Source organism: Alligator mississippiensis, chromosome 1 (assembly GCF_030867095.1).
Source record: "Alligator mississippiensis isolate rAllMis1 chromosome 1, rAllMis1, whole genome shotgun sequence".
Lineage (NCBI taxonomy): Eukaryota > Metazoa > Chordata > Crocodylia > Alligatoridae > Alligator > Alligator mississippiensis.
This window is the reverse complement of record NC_081824.1, coordinates 252,404,070-252,418,803: the sequence shown is the minus strand read 5'-3', so window position 1 is coordinate 252,418,803 and position 14,734 is coordinate 252,404,070. Positions and strand designations below refer to the sequence as shown.

General features: G+C 48.0%; 1 long non-coding RNA gene across 1 annotated transcript; it reads left to right on the top strand.

Moving 5' to 3' along the window:
* Window positions 1-3,438: 3,438 nt before the first annotated feature.
* LOC132250125 (uncharacterized) lies at window positions 3,439-11,720 on the top strand. The gene is made up of 2 exons (XR_009461703.1): window positions 3,439-3,696; window positions 11,066-11,720. It is a non-coding gene; the product is annotated as an uncharacterized LOC132250125 (long non-coding RNA).
* Window positions 11,721-14,734: the final 3,014 nt, after the last annotated feature.

The following is a 14,734-nucleotide window of genomic DNA, read 5'->3' as shown; positions in this document are numbered from 1 at the left end:
CTGAGCTATGAGACAGCACACCATTCATCAACATGTAAGAACTTCTGCACTAGAAGTCAGGGGATGACCAGGAGGTGGGTGGTCGAGGCTTGACACTAGACAGTCATGAGCTAGCGTGTCAGGAGAGGTCAAGGTCAGGAAGCCAAAGGTCCAAACTAAAGTCACAATTCAGGGGATTAGGAGGCCAAAATCTGTAATGGAATGAAACATGGGTGGTCACTGAAATAGAGCTGCAAACCAGTGGATCAGGAGCTGGGAGGCATCTCTCCTGTTTAGTAGCCTGAGGAATATTGAGAGGTCATTTGCTTATATCCAGGAGACTACATCCAGGAGAGTAACTGAGGCCAGGTGCATATATAGTTAGGTCCCTGGAAGTCAGGTCCTTCTGCTAATCAGGGCCAGGTAGGGGCTAAAGCCTGCCTGCTGCTCTTACTCCTGACAGAAGTCCATGTAACCCAGTGTCTTGTCTCTGGCAGTGACAAGTAGTAGCAGTTGCTTTAGAGGAAAAATATAAGAAATAAGGCTTGTGTACAGTGATCTATTCTCCTGCTGTTGTCTCCCAGCCACCAGCTGTGGGGACATCCTGAGCATGAGGTGACATCCTTGACTATTGGATACATAGTCTCTAATAGCCTTATCCCTGATGGGCATACATTTGTCCAAACCTTCTCTGAACCCAGTCATACGCTGTCCTGTGGCAAATAGGTCCTCAGAATAGCTATGTGCTATGTAAAAGAGATACCATTTTTGTGTTTATTTTAAATCAGCTGCTTGACAACACCATTGGCTGCCTTACAGCTCTGACATCGTAAGACACAGTGAATAACTGTCCTCTACTCACTATTTTCACACAATTCCTGGTTTTACAGACCTCTAGCCATCTCTTTCCCAAGCTGAAGAATCCCAGCACTTCTGGTCCCTCCTTGCATGGAGCCTGTTCCATGCTCCTGTTCATCTTTGCAGCCTTTCTATATGCCTATATGCTTTCTGAGACAGGGTGACCAGAACTGCACAGTGTATTCAAGATGAGGGCATACTTGCACAGTCATACCCATGGAAGCAGGGCAGCCTTGGAGGGGGTCTCAGGATTTCTCCTGCCAAATGGGGCCTGTTCTTCAGGACTGCGGTATTAGGGCAGGGGTGGGAAATTATTTTGGGCGGAGGGCCACTTACTGAGTTTGGCAAGCCATCGAAGGTCGCATGATAGGCAGCCAGGGGCAGATAAATATTAATTTTCTAAATTTTTAGGGGCCCCGCAGGCCAGAAAGAATGGCCGGTGGGCCACATTTTGCCCACCCCTGTATTAGGGGATTGCCAAGCTGGAGAGAACTGAGTCTCATGCAACTCAACCTCCTTGACTGCATCTGGATGACATCTAGCAATTCCTCAACATGGTGCCCATGCCACTGCTCTCCCATCCATATACCTGTTATCTTTCTCCCTTGGCAGGGGGAATGTGACCTCCCAAGAAAATATTACCTGATAAGCCGCTAAATCACACCATGGCACCCAGCTATGGAGTCCCAACACTTGCTTCCCTTTGGTCTACCCTCTACTGGGCTGTCTGCTAGATGGTCAGGATACCTCCTTTTTAGGACTTGCTAGCTCCATCCATTCATGCCAGACTCAGCAGGTCCAATCACAAACTCTGCCCTTTGCCCTCATCCACTGAGACCACACCCACCCCAAATCCCACTCACCCCCTCAGCTCTTTAAAGAGAGGTGCATCCAGTCTCGTAACAACATGAGTTAGGTCCGAAGGGCTGCAGGGGTTGGTCATGGGGCTTTGCAAGGCCTGTGGGCCATGGATTGAGAATGTGGGCCATGGATTAAGAACTGCAGTTTTGTACTGGGTTTACTTTAACCCAGTTCAAACACCTGACATGTTAACTCCATGTATTGCTCAGAGAGCAGCTACCAGCTGAGCATTCCTCAAGATCTTTTGCAAATTAGTTGTCCTGTAAATGCAAGCATACAGTTGTTAGTCCATGAAGGATGCATGTGCATTCATGTACCATGGCTGGAGCATCTGTTTAATCCATGGATATTCTTTGAGCCTATGTGCACTGCTGGAAATTGGTTATTATTACCCATTAAAGCTTGTTCAAACCAGAAGCAAGGCAAAGTATCCTCTAGGGCTGTTCCAGGCAGTCACAGCTAGTTCAGGTTTCACATCTCTTGACCTAAGGTGACACCTGGCCAGCCACTGTATGTAAAGGGTGGAGAGTAGAGTAGCTACTGTTTCTTTTATTGCAAGTAGCATTCAGCAGACTGGTCAATCCAGTTAATGCTAATAATTCTATTTTCTAAGCAATTTTGCCAGCCATGCTGTTTTTATTAATATACAGGCAGATGTTGTGGTGCAGACAAGCAGCAGCTCAGTGTTCATGCAGGTGAATTCACTTTTTAGAGGGGGTGAGAGTCATGGAATAGTGTCTGCCCTGTGCACTGTTCCAGTGAGCATGACAGATGCATGTGTCCAAATGTGAGTGTTTCACAGATTGTGAGTATACACATAGCAGAGAAATACTTCCATGTGAATGCCAGCAAGCCAGGATTACCCATGTGCAAGCATCTGGTGTTAGCTAGTCAGCATGTGCCAATACCAGTGTATTTCAAAGACAATGTGTTAAAGGAAACACATTAGTTCTCTGACTGCATGCATGTCCCAGTTTCTGTGCATGGTGTTATATTGTGACACTGCTCTTTGGATGCAGTTTAATAACTAAGATAACATTAAGGGCTGGGCCTATCCCAGTGCAGGTGCAGACAAATGTTACTTGGACAACTGCAAGATTAAAAGTGCTGAGAGGTAGAGGGAAAGAAGCAGAGAAACCTGACCTTGCATTAGTGAGGTGTCATTCCCTGACCACCTGCGCAGACCAACGGTAGCCAAACAAAGCAGCCTGTAATGGAACACCTCTCATTAGTGTAATAAAATTCATGATTATACCCATATCTTCCTATTCTCTGCCTTTGCCCAACCCCCTTTTAGCCACCACCTTGGCAAAGAAAGGTGGTGGGCATGCAAAGGGCTAGAAACTCTGCCTACATATTGAAGAGAGATATGGGTAGTAGCAAGCCCTACTTGTGCCCACATGTGGTTTCAGCCTCTGCCCCAATGGCACTGGAGCACATAACCATGATACACCCTGTTGCGGGCCCACATACTGGCAGCTGTGTGTCCAATGGCCTCCTGCAGTGCTAACGAGCCAGGAATGTGGTGGAATCTAGTCATATATGATTCCAGCTTCTTAGCTGGTTTTGTAGTTTTGCTTGTCTGGCAAAACAGCTGGGGAGAAGGGAAGGGAAACCCCAGTTACACCCCCTCCCTTACCTGCGGTGCATCTGGGATCCGCCCAGACAGTGGTTCCCTCTGGAAGCCAAGCAGGCCAGGCCAGGGTCATTCCCCACACCCGACTACACTGGAGGATCAGAGGCCAGTGGCAGAGTCACTTGCTGGTGTAGTCAGGCTTGGGGATTGGGGACAGGGCCAGAAACCCATGCCAGTCCTAATGACAAACAGCTGGCTGGCTGCAACAGACCTAGTCATTGCCTTGGCAGGGATTACAGGCCACAGCTGTGCAGCAGCAGTGTTCACCAAGGGGAAAGGAGGAGCAGCTGGAGCCTTTATGAAGCTCCTGGAACTGAGGCATGGAAGGGAACAGAGTGCAGAGCGCATGGGACAACGAACAGGTGAGGAGCAGCTGAGCTGCTCACTTTTTGTTGTGCTTATTAAAAACAGACTATTAGGGATATGTGGGGCAAAGCCCAGCACCTTCAGCTGCAAAGCTGAGTGTGAATAAGACTTGGACTAATGCTAACTGACTGCAGACCTCATATGGGGATCAGAGATGATATGGAGTATTTACTAGAGCTGTGTGAAGCTTTGGGTGCTGACTCAATTCAGAAGAGATTCTGCCCGATTCGGTGGCCAAAGCGCCGAATCCGAATCAAATCAGGAGACCAATTTAAAGGTCTGAATCAATTCAAAGTTCTTTGAATCAATTCAGAAAAGATTCAGAGAGCTTCAGCAATTCGGGCATTCCCCACTTGCTGCAGCAGGGAGCTAGACCCAGATTCCATGCTGGTAAGTAGGGGGCGGAGGAGGGGGTCCAGAGGAGGGTGGAGGAGCCCATGGGGGGCCCCCTGACAGGCCCCATCCCCTGTCTTCTTCCCCAGCCCCCTGAGCGCCCCCTGACTCCCACCCACTCTCCCAGCCCCTGCCGTGGCTTTCCCACCTGGCCCCAGCTCCCAGCTCTTTAAAAAAAAGCCCCCACTCATTGACTGCTGCAGTGGTGTTGAGGCTTCTAGGGGCTCATGGCAAAGCCCCCCCATGCAGTGTGGGGCAGTGCAGGGCAACAGGGATTAGCCACCTCACCTGGCAGCAGCTGGTGAGTCAGGGCTTTTTTTTTTTTTTGTAAAGGGCCAGAAGCTGGGGCGGGCAGGGCAGCCATGGCAGGGTGGGGACTAGGAGAGCAGGTGGGGGTTGGGGAGCTCATGGCAGAGGCCCCCATGCAGCGTTGGGCAGTGGGGGGCAACGGGTATTGCCCCCTGCCTGGCAGCAGCCAGTGGGTGGGGCCTTTTTTTTTTAAAGGGCCAGGAGCTGGGAGAGCGGGCAGGGCAGCCATTGAAAGCTGGCAGGGGTAGGGCTGATTTGGAGATTCGGCCAATTCAGCTGTGGCCAAATCTCTGAATTAGATTTGGCTGAATCTATTTGGGACAGTGATTCGAATCACTGAATTGAATCACTGTCCCCCAAATCAGCTGAATCTGAAGCGAATACTATCTGCTTCGTACAGGCCTAGTAGTTACAATTGGAGGTTTGAGGTGAGAGTGTAGGGGCTGGAGCAGCTCCCACTTTGGCCTCTAGGGCCCCATAGCTGACCCAGAGGGCCAGCTGTGTTAAGACTGGTGGTACAGTGGCTCCCTTTTGAGGAGAGGGACAGTTCCTGTATTGAAAATCACCGCATGAAAGATTCCATCAAAGTTGTGGCAGGTGAGACTGTGAGGATCAGAGCTCCCTAGATTCAAGGAGAACATACTTGGTAGCTACATACTTGGTAGTCTTATTGAGGACATGGCTACCATAGGCCACCAAGACTTCCTCCCCTATGCTGGGAAGGCAGCGATGACTGACAAATTTTGGTGTATTGACCGGGAAGGAAAAACTAGGAAAAAGAAAGATTTAAGAAGGGAGTTTTTCCTTTTTTTTTTTTTTTTCCCTGGTGATGAACTTCAGGGTCTACTCAGCACAGAGACATGGCAAGGATGACACGGGGTTGCCCCAAGGTGCGGCTGCCCTACAGGTACAGGATTTGCTTATCCAGCTTCTGCAGGGACAGCAGAGGCAAATGGAGGAGTTTTGTGAGCAAGCGTTGAAGAACCGGTGGCCCAGAGTGCTTTGTTTGGCCATCAACAGGTGCTCAATGAGAAGCTGGAATTATGACAAGGCACCAAGGCAGGACCTGCAGAGGGGTATAAGATGCCTAAGATGGACCGGGATGAGGACCTGGAGGCCTATTTAGGCCTAGTTAGAAGCCTTTGAAAGGGTGGCCCTAGCTGCTGGTTGGGCCATTGTGCACCGTGCATATCAACTGGGAACTCTGTTAACAGGCAGCCTACAGGGCTATGCCTTGCAAAGAGGCTGGAGATTACAAAAAATGAAAGGAAGCAATATTATATTGAATGGAGGTATTGACTGAGACATACCATCTACAATTCAGAACAAGAAAGAGCCAAGAGGAGAAGCGACCCAGGGTACTGCTACAGTCCTTAAGAGACTTAGCTCAACAGTGAGTTAAGCTGGAAACTCAAATCCTGGCTGAAGTAGAACAATTTATTGGGGACCTAGCTGAAGGGACACAACAATGGGTATGCCAGCACCAGCCCTAAAACCTGGAGGAGGCATTAAACCTTGCTGAACCTTTTTAGGAGGCTGAAAGAATCAACCCTCAAGGGGGAAGATTCAAAGTGGCTTTGCCCATTGGGTGGGGAGTATGGGGTGTGACTCGAAGTGGATGTGATCCTTGCCAGGAGAGCTTGCAAAAAGATGATAGATGCTATTCTTGTGGTGAACAGGGACACAGAGCCGGGATGTATCCAAAGTTTAAAGATGGATGGGGTTTGCCACAAGGCACGCTGTACCCCTCCAGGGAAGGACGAAGTGACATGGAAAGACCAGAGTCTATGGACTGTAATTTCAGAGCCAATGCCAGTGGGGTACTGCTGCAGGCTACTGTGATGGTAATGTTAGACAATAAGGAGTACCTAGATATGATTGACACAGGATACAGACTTTGATTAGTACAGACTTTGATTAGTATAGACTCTTGTTCCCCCAGAAGTAGGCAAACTCACAGACCCCAAGAAATTGATGTGTGTGCATGGGAAATGTCAGGTATATCCCTGTAGGAAAATGAAGATGGCTGTGTTGGGTAAGACACAAGAGTTACCAGTGGGCTTGGCAGACCATTTACCATGCTCAATGATCCTGGGGCATGACTGGCCAGAGTTGTTGACAATTTTCCAGCAGACCTCGGAGGTGCAAGAAATACTGTGTTGCTGAAAAGAAAAAAAGAGAAAAGATTGAGGCAATGATGGGTCAGGATAGTGAAGAGGGAGAGAGAGTCAAATAAATAGATTTGGAGCATCTGACAGGGCAAGAGCAGTTCTGAGAAGACCAAGTAAGAGAGGAAATGTTTCATTTATGAGGACAGTGTGGTTCAGCGGGATGACGAAATTAGAAAACTGTAGATGGTTACACAATACCCTGTTTTGAGGGGAGAACTCCTATACTGGATAATAAAAAGGGTAGGGGCCAAGGAAGAAGTTGTACAGTTGTATAGAAACAAGTATTTCATGTAAACTTGTTGAAGGCATGGAGGGGGCAGGAAGGGTTTTTACTAGATCCAGGACCAGATTCCCTAGAACTTGGCCCCCGCCTTAGGGAGTTCCTTGGGGAGCAGAAGGAGAGAGTGCCACTGTGGGGAGAACATTTGACCCAAGAGCAGAAGAGACAACTAGCCAGAGTGATAGAGGGATTCCAGGGTTTCTTCTGGGAGGAACCAGGACTGGTTCTGGGGGTTGTCCATCATATGCACACTCCACCAGAAGTGGTGATCCAGGAGCATTGGAGGGGCTTTTCCCAAGGGCTCCAAGAGGCTGCATGATGGGAGATTATGCACATGATAACTAGAGGCATCACTAAGGATTTCTGGATCCAATGGCAGAGTCCGCTAGTAGTGCTACATAAGCCAGATGAGATGCTAAGACTCTGCTTGGATTTTAGAAAAGTCAATGAAGTAGCTAAATTTGATGCATTCCCCATGCCCCACATTGAAGAGATGCTAGAAAAAATTGGACAATACATTACAATGACAAAAGGTTACTGGCAGATCCTGATGGCCCCAGAGGTTCAAGATAAGAGAGCATTTGGAACACATTTGAAGAGGTGCAAAGGTCTTTTGAGATGGTCAAGAAGTCCCTATGTGGGGAGCCTGTGTTGTTCACACCAGGCTTTAGCAAACCTTTTTACCTAGAGACAGACACTTCAGGAATGGCCCTTGGGGCTGTTTTAACTCAAAGTGGATGGAGACAATAGATCCATGACCTATGCTAATAGTAGACTCTTGAAACATGAGGTCCGCTACACCACAGTGGAACGGGAGTGCTTCACCATCAAGTGGGGAATAGAACTCTTCAAATATTACCTGATAAGTTCCAAATTTATGCTCATCATGGATCACCATGGGTTGAGTCCCACCTCATCAAATCCTGACAGACATAGCTATACCGGTGGAAACCTGCAGCATAAGCCAGGACTTACCTACATGGCATATTTCACTGTTGTAATGATACTGACATAGTTAAACCCAGATAGCTCTATGTATAAGGGTTATGGTAGAGTTACAAGCCCTATGTAGTTTAATGACTCTAGAGAGTATAATAACACAGTATGATATAGAGAGTTTAATGACTATACAGAGGATAATAACACAGGGCCTGGGTAGTATTGGGATTAGGGGGGCAGTGCATGCATCTTCAGGAGGCCTCAAATGCCTCTACAGTAATGCTCGCAGTATGGGGAACAAGCAGGAGGAACTTGCCCTCCTGCTAGCTAACACCAACCCAGACATAGTGGGGCTCACCGAAATGTGGTGGGACCCAACGCATGACTGGGTGGTGAACATCAAGGGCTATAGGCTGTACAGGAGAGATAGGACAGGGAGGAATGGTGGGGGTGTGGCGCTCTATGTCAAGGATCAATACACATCCTCAATGAGCAGCACTGGGTCAGAGGAGGGGCAGACCAAAGTGCTCTGGGTTAGAATACAAGGAGGTCACGGAGAAAGGGACTTAATGGTGAGGGTCTACTACAGACCACCCAACAAATGAGAAGAGCTAGACCAGGAATTCTTAAGTCAGCTCACGGAGGCAGTTAGGTCAAAGGATGTGGTCATCATGGGCGACCTAAACTTTCCCATCTGCTGGGAGGAGCAGTCAGCCAGGTCTGACTGCTCACGTAGGTTCCTAGCTGAGCTACAAGACCTCCATCTAACCCAGAAAGTGCACAGCCCCACCAGAGGAGACGCCTTGTTGGATCTGGTCTTGGCCACGGGTGATGACTTGGTGGGGGGACTGCGGGTGCTTGATCACCTGGGCGACGGTGATCATTGCCTGCTGGAATTCACCATCCAGTGCAAGGTGGCGAAGGCCTGCAGCAAGGTTGCAGTCCTGGACTTCAGGAGGGCAGATTTCAATGAGGTAAGGAGATTAGTGGGGGAGACTCTGAGGTCCCTGGGGTGGGGGGGGGCAGGAAGGGGGGTTGGTTGTCCAAGAAGTGTGGTCGTTCCTTAAGGAGATGGGAGATGATCCTCCAAGCCCAAAAGGAGGTAATCCCTACACGGATCAAAGGGGGCAAGAAGGTCCAAAGGCCCCCATGGCTCACCAAAAGTATCCGGAAATGTCTCCAAACTAAAAAGGAGGCATAGACCCATTGGAAGGGAGGGGCCATCACCAGAGAGGACTATACCTTTGTTGCTTGGGACTGTAGGGGGGCGGTCAGGAAGGCCAAGGCAGAGATGGAACTGGGACTAGCAACCTGGATCAAGGACAACAAGAAGTCATTTTTTAAATACATAGGGGGTAAAAAGAAGGTACCGGGTAAGGTGGGCCTCTGCAGGACACACTAGGAAATCTGGTTGTTGCATTAGACAGCAAAGCTAACCTATTTAACAATTACTTTGCCTCCATTTTCTGAGTACGGACCTGGTTATCCCCCCCACTGGGACCCCCGTAAGCCCCGTGGGAGGCATACCCAGGCCTAGAGTCAGCAAGGACCTAGTCAGGGAACTTCTGGAGGTACTGGACGTATTTCAATCAGCAGGTCCTGATGACCTCCACCCCAGAGTGCTGAGGGAACTAGCACAGGTTGTTGCGGGACCTCTGGCACAGCTTTACAAGCACTCGTGGTGCTCTGGCGATGTGCCAGAGAACTGGAAAAGGGCCAATGTGGTTCCCATTTTCAAAAAAGGGAGGAAGGAGGACCCAGGAAACTATAGGCCCATTAGTCTTACCTCGGTCCTCAGGAAGCTTTTTGAGAAAATTATCCTGGTGTATGTCCACGAGGGGCCAGCAGGGGAGACTGTGTTTAGGGGCAACCAACATGGGTTCATTAGAGGCAGGTCCTGTCAGACCAACCTGGTGGCCTTCTATGACGAGGTCACCAAATCCCTGGATGCAGGTGTTACAGTAGATATAGTCTTTCTGGACTTTAGGAAGGCCTTTGACACTGTCTCTCACCCCATTCTCATTAAAAAACTAGGAGACTGTGGTGTCAGTGCCTACACAGTCAGATGGGCCACTAACTGGCTAGAGGGCCGCACCCAGAGAGTGGTGGTGGATGGATCTTATTCGACCTGGAGGGATGTGGGCAGTGGGGTCCCCCAGGGCTTGGTCCTCGGGCCCGCACTGTTCAACATCTTCATCAGCGACTTGGACAAAGGGGTAAAATGCACCCTGTTCAAATTCACTGATGACACTAAGATGTGGGGGGATGTGGGCACGCTAGAAGGAAGGAATAGGCTGTAATCAGATCTGGACAGGCTACAGGGGTGGGAGGATGTGAACAGGATGGGTTTCAACACTGACAAGTGCAAGGCACTGCACCTGGGGAGGAAGAACCAGCAGCAGACCTACAGGCTGGGGAACTCCCTTCTCGTCAGTGCAGAGGCAGAGAAGGATTTTGGAGTCATTATTGAGGCCAAAATGAACATGGGCCGGCAGTGTGGGGACGCGGTCAGGAAGGCCAACTACACCTTGTCATGCATCCACAGATGCATCTCAAGCAGGTCCAAGGAGATGATCCTCCCCCTCTATGTGACACTGGTCAGGCTGCAGTTGGAGTACTGAGTCCGGTTCTGGGTGCCGCACTTCAGGAGGGATGTGGACAACATGGAGAGGGTCCAGAGGAGGGCCACCCGCATGATCAGGGGGCAGCAGGGCAGGCCCTACGAGGAGAGGCTACAGGACCTGAACCTGTTCAGCCTCTACAAGAGGAGGCTGAGGGGGGATTTAGTGGCTGTTTACAAACTAGTCAGGGGGGACCAGCAGGCATTGGGGGAGTCCCTGTTCCCCCGAGCACTACCAGGAGTGACAAGAAGTAACAGTCACAAGCTGGCAGAGGGTAGATTCAGGCTAGATATCAGGAGGCGCTACTTCACTGTCAGGGCGGCTAGGATCTGGAACCAACTTCCAAGCGAAGTGGTGCTGGATCCTACCCTGGGGGTCTTTAAAAGGAGGCTGGATGAACACTTGGCCAGGGTCTTTTGACTCCACTACTCTTTCCTGCCATGGGGGTTGAACGTGATGATCTGCTCAGGTTCCTTCCAACCCTACCAACTATGAAACTATATGTAGTGCTATCTGGTCATGCCTATACTGGTTTAACTATACTAATACAACTATGCTGGCAGAATTCCCCACCGAGACAAATTTTATTGGGTAACTTCCCTGACAGTGTCTTTTGTTTTCTTTTCTTTTTTTTTGTTGTCTGTCTTTCCAGGTGCAAGCATACAGGTGAACTCTGAGCTCATTATTTTAACAGCAACAAGGTAAAGAGGGAAGAAGTGAGCAAGCAAGTAAACAGATCCAAAAATCTACTTGAAAATGATAAATCCAGAAAAAGATCTCCTCTCAGAGCATGAATGCAGAATAAAATCTGCCTGGAGCTTCATAACCAGTTTTCAAATACTGAACCAAAATGAGAGCACTCCTGCAGCTGGCTATTCTTGAGCTGTGGTGAAGAAGTCCAGATCCATCCATGGGGTTGGGCCCCATCTGTGCTCCAAACACTTGGCCTCAGCCTGAAGCAGAATGCTTTATGGCTAAGTTCAGACAGTCAAAAAGCAGGAGGCTGAATCAATTCAATTCAATTCAATCTTCACAGGTTAGTCTAAGCTGCATAGATTGAACTGATGAGCAAGTGAACAGGCATTAACTTTTGATTCTGGAAATGCAGCTGCATGCCTACAGTGGCTCAGTCCAGAAAGCAGTTTATGTGCACTGACCTTTTGTTGTGTTACAGATTTGAACTGGTGTCCGATCACTTACACCGGTTTATATGTCATTTCTGGCCTTAGCCCATGTGTCTGCATAGTGCCTAAGAGGAATGGCCATCCTCAGTGCTGCCTCAACACAAATAATAAAAAATAATAATTTAGGGACTCTGGGATATTTCTTTGCTATGGAAACCAACTCGGGTTGTCAAGTACATATTCTCAGCTAGTGCTGAAAACAGCTGTCCTGCTGATGCAGACAACACCAACTCAACATTCCTCCAACAGCATGGGCAGCCCCTTCCCTTTGACAGCCATCGAGCACACTTGCTGTACTAGGTGTTGAACACATGTTGGCCCTCTCTATGCCAAAGACTGAACTGCTAGGCGGACCTGGAGAGCAGTGTGCTTGACAACACAATATTAAAACCAGCTGAATCTAGGGTGCATTCTCTAATGGTGAGAACCTTGTGTACCCTGTGCTCAGAGGCCGGATACAGAGGCTAGCTCAGCTCTGCTGGCAACTATAGCCAGCATAACAATATCAGGGAGAGGCACGGATCTTTTCTAATAGTTCCATACCAGGTAAAGGCCTTGTGTAGACACAGTTATAGTGGCATGGAAGTGATTTGGCTGGTAGAGATTATTTAATTTTGGAAACTGGTAGAACTGTTGCCACCCCTTCTACAGCAAATGCTCTGGAAGAGGAACCATACAAGAAGGTGTGTCTTGCATTGTGGTGCATTTTGCGGGCCTCTCTCTCATGGAGGATAAAGAGTTTCATGCCCTAAACACACTTCCCTGACTCCCTTAGGTCTTAGTGATGTCTTTAATAAGGTGCTTATATGTCACATGGATGGATGTTCTCTAGTCTCATACATTCAAATGAGTGTGAAGCATGTACCACATTTCAAGGGGCATCAGTGATGCTTTCCTATGCATCTGCATCTACCTGTTTGTTTGTTAACCCTTCACCTACCTCTGTTTGTTTGTTAACAAGCCTTCACCACAAATTCCCAGGCTCTGGGAACACTCTTGCTCCTCTGCACACACTCAGAACTCTGACTCACCACTTACTCAACACATTCCTGGGAAGTTTGCAACATCCACAGATGCCTCACAAACACTGTGCTCCCCAGCTCTCATCATTATAGCAACACCCGGCATTGGCATTGGGCATTGCAGTAACCACCCTGAGGCTTTCCATAAGCCATTTGTTGTGCAGTGTTGCTAATGCTGACAGGCACTTCTGTTTGACTGCATGCTCTGGGGGCTTGGAACATACCCCAAGGAATATCATTAACAGAGATTGGACTCAGAGATGTATTGCAACGCACCAGGGGAAGATGGAGGAGAAAGGGAACACATTCAAACCTTTCATGTCTGCACTTTTAGGTTTTTATATCATTTTTGAATGAAAATGCAAGGAAATAAGGAATAACCAAACACTACCTATAACTGACTGCACACACAAGGGGTTCTCTTAGAACGCATATCACAAGAATGACCTGGGTCTCCCTTTGAGCTTTTCCACTGACTCTCTGCATTCCTGTGCATTCCCTTTAACTTCTCTTGCTGCACCTGCACTAGCCTCTTTTCTCTGAAGTCTCTGTTGCACGTAAAATGGGGTTTTAAGCCTGGTGCTTTAAGAATTGACATAACACTTGGTTGATTAATAGCAGAAAGGCTTGTTTTAATAACTACCAACAAGCTACAAAACTAAATGACAGAAAAAGACTCTTTCCCAATATAAAATGATCTATTACAAAAAGTCCCAGCACATATTTAGTGGCAGTAGTGTTCTCTCTCCACTGCAGGCAGAGGAAGCTGGTCCAGTCTTGCAGCCTTCACCGAGCAGGATCGTTTGCTGGTTAAGCTGTGTGCAGTATGGCTTCTTGATCTTTCATGGACTGCACACCTTGCTTGCAGTTTTGTCTTGCTTTATACTGTTTAATTGTATAGATTCAAAGCATTTTTCATTCATGGTTGGCTGATTAGAGTCTGAACAAAACAGGGAGGAAAAGGGTGACCATCACATTACAATTGTTAAATTGCCTGGCTCATATTTTTGGATTTGTTTAGGTGTTTCTCACAGCCACTGACTTGCTTGGCAATTAAATGTGATGGGCCTTGAGTGGTCAAAGAGGATATCTAGAGGCACTGGTTATGGGAACCATCTTTGGGTATTTGTTTATCAGTGGGGCAAATTTACAATAGCTTGTTCTGGTGATGGTCTATTTACAAAACTCCAGACATACACTGAATGACTGAGACATTTGTAACACCTTAAATATTGGATGCCTGTTTTAAGAAATGTGAGGATGTCCCATACAGGACATCTTTCTGGTATACAACGCACGTTTTACAGGTTTTGCTTGAAATGTATATTTAGTCTTTTGTCTTTTTAGTTGCTAGTTCATTTGAACTGTATATGTAGTTTCCTTGCCTTCTTTAGTTACACTGGCTCAGCCTTTTTCTCTAGCCTTCCTAACTTGGAGATATACATGTGATGAGTGTGTCGGGTCTCTGCCAACAATTTTCTTTTTAGGGGGACCATCACTCCTATTATTTTATGGCATAGGTCTGGTATTGGGTACCACAAGCTCCTTTCTCTCTTATGCCTAATGGTTTGCAAGCCGTTAGTGGAGTGTGATATTTTTTGTGGCAGGCTTGTTACCACAACCCAGTCTTGCCCCAGCCACTGTCTTGCATTTTTGTGCAAGAGATATTGTCTAAGCTTCCATAGCTTTCATAGCCACCGGTCTCCTAATGTTGCTGCTACTGAGTGTGCTAAATTGATGCTCATAACAGTGAGAGCCCACATGGAAGAGGAAGTTGAAGGAGCCAGGACTGCCACAATATCTCTGCAAAAGCCTAAATCAACAGAAACATAGGTTCTGATTCTTCAGGCAGCTTCTCTTCTGTGAGCCCACAGCATCCCCATCTGAGCGCTTCTCTGACAGGGGAGGCCTCTCTGTGGAGTATCTATTAGGTCCTTTCCATGTTAGTGGAATAGATTGTCTGGAGGATGTAGCTCGCTGGAGAGAAAGATTCCAATGTTTAAGATGATAGGTCAAAGCTATGCTAGGCTGGCATTGGATAATGTTAACCAATTCTGGACTTCTCTGATGTGGCTTTTGTCCAGTGAGTTGGCATCTCTTAGTATGTTTCCCAGT